General features: G+C 44.0%; 1 long non-coding RNA gene across 1 annotated transcript; it reads left to right on the top strand.

The window, feature by feature from the left end:
* Nucleotides 1-6: 6 nt before the first annotated feature.
* Nucleotides 7-5,417, top strand: LOC109306075. The gene is made up of 2 exons (XR_002099838.1): nt 7-726; nt 1,346-5,417. It is a non-coding gene; the product is annotated as an uncharacterized LOC109306075 (long non-coding RNA).
* The last annotated feature ends 228 nt before the right edge of the window (nt 5,418-5,645 follow it).

The raw sequence follows: 5,645 nt of genomic DNA, 5'->3' as shown, positions 1-5,645 counted from the left end.
GGCGAGCCCTTACGTGGGGCTGCGGCGGCCCCTGGGTCACCAGCTGGGCCCCGCCACCAAGGAGCGCATCTGGCGGGGGGAGTTCATCGACCTGTTCTCGCTGCTGCACACCGAGCTGGCCCCCGAGCGGGGCCGGGGCCAGGGCCAGGGGCGGGGGGACACGCTGGACCAGTGGGTGTCGGCCTTCCTGGTGTACGCCAGTGTGCTGTGCGAGCGCCACCCCCACAAGTGCGGGGCCATGTTCAAGTACCTGGACATGATCCGTAAGTTCCACGCCACCTACGGCGGCACCTCCTGGCTGCGCTACGATGAGGACTTCCGGCGCCGGGCTGCCCAGGACCCCGGTCTGGCCTGGGGCGACGTGGACCTGCAGCTCTGGATGAAGTGGATGTCCCCGCTGAAGCCACCCAGAAGTCGGCAGCCGCCCACTGAGGGCGATGAGCAGGTGCCGCCCCCATCGCCGCCACTGCCGCCACCACCGCTGCCGGTGCCGCCCCCCAGGCCAGATGAGAAGAGTCAGGTGTGCGGCGGGGCTTTGACCGGGAGCATGGGCTCCCACGCCGCCTGCGGCTCCGAGCAGGAGGGCACGAAGTGCCAGGGGTGTCCCAGCGCGCTCGGAGAGGACAGGGAAGGGCTCGGCGACAGGACACGGGAAGGAGGCGAGCAGCGGGGCTCGGAGAGCCACTCGAGTTGAGACAGGGCCTCACTTAGAGTAGAGGCGTGGAGGTAGGCGCAGAGTGTCTGGCTCCGGGGGTTGAAACGTGTGAGGTGGCATCTGTCGGCCAAGCCCTGTTGCCCAGCTGTCGCCACGCGAGCTGGCAACAGGCGACTGCTGGTGGCTGCACCATGGTGTGGGAGGTGACCGCGCGTTCAGGGTGGTAGAATAGATTGTTATTGCAGAATTGGTTGCCTTACCCGTCTTATTTCACCAATATGTAACTGCTCCTAGAAATGGGCTATCGATACTGCAGTCGTGTTAAAGGCCCAAGGAGCTCTGTGTTTCGAAAGAACTGGTTGCTGCCCGAAGGTTTGGGAATGGGGGGGGGAAGGATTTTTGGGGGGGCAGGGGGCGAGAAGGCTTGCAGAGAAATCTCGTTTCCTCATTGGGTTAAAGGAAGGAAAATCTTCCCAACTATAGAGCTGCCTATGTGCAAAACCAACCGGCGGAGATTCCTGTGGTTTTTGCAAGAGTCTATGGCAGCGTGGGGGGAAAAGGAAGATGAGAGGCAAAGACTTAACATTTCTAGGCCCACTGGGGAGGAACTTCAGATTCTAGTTCAACTCAGGAAGTGACATCCATGTGACAAAAGAACGTGTTTTCATGGAGGATTTGCCTTTCTTGCAGCCATCACCAATAGCTGAACTGGTGCAACCGTGAACACGCACAGGTATAGTGACTCACTCCGTTGGTGGGGCTTACCCTATTGCAAACAGCAGTGAGCTCCACCGTGCAACAGCTGACTTTCCTGTATATGGCTGGGGATGCGCCAGTCCAGTTACGCAGATAGCAGTGATGGGGCATATCCCCAGTGCAGACAAGGCCGAAAGCTGAATGGCTTATTTTTCTTGTCAGATGTATGATGCTGGGAAAATCTTTATTACTGTGCTGAATATATCTTTTTTTTGTTTTTGTTTTGTTTTAATTACTTTTGAACCCAAAGGGAGGTATCTTTGATGCATCCTTCTTCAATTTGTTTATTTTGGTGGGGTTTTTTTGCTTTTCTGTTCCTGTATGTATTGTATTTCATAGTGACTGTTGGTCCAAAAGTGTGGTAAATATGTTGGATGGTACTAGCCTAATCTGGAAGCAGATAACTTTTCAAGGGGATTTGCAAACATGTAATTAGTCACACTTAGTCTCAAATTTTGCCTCGTAACAAAACTGGCTTGTCTTAGCCAACTTTCAAAACAGTGGAAATGCCACCATAAAATAATACTGTAATAGCTCCCACTACAGCTATTGTGGCATTAGTACACTTTAATATGGTATCCTGTTCTTATGCAATTTGTTCTGACAGCTCTGTTTAGACTTCTCCATTTTGAACTGCAGCAGATCAGTTTTTACTTCATTGGAGGTCTTACCACGTGAGCGCTCTAAGTATAATATGTCAGATACATATATATATATATATATTTTTTTTTTTAATTTATCAGAAGTTTGAATTCCAGCTTGTATCCGAATCAAGAGTCTGGTTACAGTTACAAGTTATTCTATCTGTTAGTACTTTATGCTGGACAGATTTCCTATTAAGAATTTTGTTCCTGTTGACATTGGTGGTAAAAATTCCTGTTGTGTTTTTTTGGGGGTGGGGAGGAAAGGAAGGGGAGTTTTTTGTAGGCATAGGACTTGGCTCAGATTTGCAAAGTTTTTCCCCAGACCTGAAAAATGCGATAAGAACTTACCACTTTTTTTTTTTTTTTTTTTAGGCAAGTGTTAAATGTATTCTAGTCTTTAAATAGGTTTATCTATGTAGGTGGGTTTTTTGGTATTGTAGATTTAGGGCCCCACCTAAATATAAAAGTTGTACTAGCAGTACCACTTTAACTAATCTGTAAAGTGGTATAGCTGCCCCTTACATGGATGCAGTTGCATCCATATAAAAATGCTTATGTTGTCATACCAGTACAAGCACTTACAGGAATAAACTATTAACTATTTCAGTTGAATAAAATTATGCCCCTAATTGAAATAATCATACCAGTATCGTTTCTAAGCATAGGCTGCATCATTTAAGATGAAGTGTGGGACTTTCCTGACAGGGCATCAGTGGAGGTCCAAACGTACAATGGAGTTGCTGTCCTTAGAATGAGAAAAGGAAATAGGTTTTTTTTCCCCCCTACCCTCTTTTAATTTGCTATTTGTGGTTTTGCTATGACATGTTAAGACAGAGTCAAAGAAATAAAAATTGTGCCTGTTTTGGTGAGAGACTAGAGAACTACAGTGGCCTAACCCTGAATCTATACATTTCCCACTCGAATGATTGACAAAAGTGGGATTGCTGTCTTTCACAAAGATTTTTCCCAGGTTGCTTGTTGAATCAAATGTGTGCTTTTTTTCATTTTGTTTAATATATTTTTACAAAATCAAAGAACACTTTCATGCAGCCCAATGCAACAATGGACAGGTGAACAGTTAAGGAAGTTTTAAAATTCTTGTGCTTTACAGCTATTGCACTGTAACATATGTCTGTCCACTTTTAAATGGAAGCTGAACCGTTCATAACAATCCCTATTTTATTTGGCCATAATGTTGATGTGGTCTGATTCCACTATACTTGTGAAAGAGTGGACAGACAAAACAGTTTCAGAAATTCGACTGATGCAAGCTCTCAAGCAGTGAGTTCCTCTCCTTTCTTAAACCAGTTGAATGTTATAGCTGTTCACAACTTAAACCAGTGGTTCTTAACTGGAGTACCATGAGAACTGCCCCCCCTCCGCCTCCCCCCTCCAGGGTGCTGCAGCATTAGTGGCTGGGTAAAACTGCCCCACATGCTCCTGCATTAGGGCTCTCTGATAAACCTGAAGCAAGTAGGATTGCTGCCTTGGGCTGCAGTTGTTCCAGTCTAGCCCCTTTTCCCCCCGCACACTTTCTGGAAATAGTTTCACCTATCTTGCATGCCTCTTTAGGAGATGTTATGCCAAGTTGGATTAGGAAGGATTGAGCATGAGCCAGCTTTCCTCCCCGCTTTAGGCTGATCAGAGAACTCTAATGCAGGAGTAGTGTATGCACGTGCCACAGCCCTTTCCAGCTTGGCTGTGCAGTAGGCACATGTGGAAGTTTTATCTGAAGGCAACAGTACACAGTTGAGAAACGCTGAGATAAGCTGAGCATAGTGGTTCTTAGCTGGGGGTACTGCCACATTCAAAAAAGTTGTGCAGGGGTACTGTGACTCTGAAAAGGTTGAGAACAGTTCGCCTAAATGTTCCTTCCTCTCTCAGTTGAAGGCTTTGAAGACTGATTAGATTAGATTCCAATGCCTTGTAAAATCTGTAGTTCTGCAAGCCTACAGAGAATCACCGGTATTAACGAAATGAAAACTTGGTATTTCTAATGCAAGAGTAAGCATAAATATAAACAAACAAAACCCTGAAGTTTTCTTTACTTCATAAATTAGTAATATGGAAATATTTTTATTTTTTAAGAGACGAGACAGAGCGCCTAAGTTAGTAGGCATGAGGGCAGCCAACTGAGATAAATTATAGCAAACTGAAGTCTGGGTTAATATTAGCCAAAAAAAAAGTCAGACCCATGCAATCAGAAAACTGGTTGGAAGGGCAGTTAGATTAAGTGTATGAGTTAATATATTATAACTGACTAACTTTGGATTTTAAATATTTGCAGATTTGTTAAAAACAGAATTTCTTATTGGTGCCAACAGCCTGACTCCATTGGTGTTTAAGAGGAGCTCTGGTATTCTAGTGCATTCTTTTACCTCTGCTTCTGTTGCATTGCAAGCTGTGCTAGAGAAGACATAGGAAATTCGTTTTACCCAATCAGCAATTTAACAATGGACTACAAACCTACAGAGCAAGCCAGTTTGTTGGAAAACAGGAGTTCCTGCAGCGCAGCACTTGACACAGACTATCCAGAGGGCAGAGATTCAAGAGGGTGAATAAATCTGAAACAGTCTCCAGAAGGGGAATCCTAACCTAAAATTCTAATTCGAAAATATTAGCCAATTTAAAAAGCAGATTGCCCTTTCTCATTTGAGCAGTGTATCACAACTGGACACTTCAAAACGTGTGTACTGTACTACTAAAAAATCTAATACTTGTCTTTGTTAAGAGTTGTTAATTTTTACCATTTCTGAAAAATCTGCAGCAAATGTGTATGAACTTGAAATTATCTTACATTCAGTATATCTCAGGTGGTTGAAATAATTGCTTTATAAGGCTCACCTAATACTGCCTCTTTTTTTTTCTCTGAACTTCCCTCCCCATCTTTAATTTACACTGGCACCATTGAAAACAGGCATAACAGTCATACGTATCTAGGTCCTTACCCATACTAAGAGTTGTTCTAAATTATTCTTCCACTTACATCCCAGTAGCATACTAGCATCCAGTACACACATCTGAGTGGTGTATCTAGCATCTTAAGTCTCAGGTATGATTGTTTATAGTCTGGTGCCAATGAGAATCAGATTAGATGGTCTATGGTGTAACGATACTCCATTTTCTTCAGTGGCTTATTTTCCATTTCTCTCCCCACACATCCTAGAGAGTATGATTGAAGTAATACTATGCTACAATAACGCACTATGGTAAGGTCATTGTATCAGGAAAATCTGCCGCTATCTGTTCTATTTTCCCCCTTCTTAATAGTCTCAGTTACATGAATTAACATGAAACGTTTGTAAATTCATGTTAAAGTGTTTGAGATCTCATCTAAATAAATTTTTTATATATAAAAATTGTTCTAATTTATTGACTCCTTTCGCTTGTCCTTGCTGATTTGGAATGTCGCTTTCCCTGATGGATCATTGTGCCTGTTGACTTTTTTAAAATTGTACAGCTTTGGAAGAATCATGTTAAGCATGGAAGGGCTGCAGCAAAAAACTCTGCTGAAACACTCTCCAGAAAACGCAGATGTTTGTTACTTTGAAATTTGGCTTTGTGTGTTTTGTATAAGGGCTTGCCAAGTG

This window comes from Crocodylus porosus, unplaced genomic scaffold (assembly GCF_001723895.1).
Source record: "Crocodylus porosus isolate Cpor-Errol unplaced genomic scaffold, CroPor_comp1, whole genome shotgun sequence".
NCBI lineage: Eukaryota > Metazoa > Chordata > Crocodylia > Crocodylidae > Crocodylus > Crocodylus porosus.
Note: the sequence above shows the minus strand (reverse complement) of the source record. Positions and strands in the feature narration are given on the sequence as shown.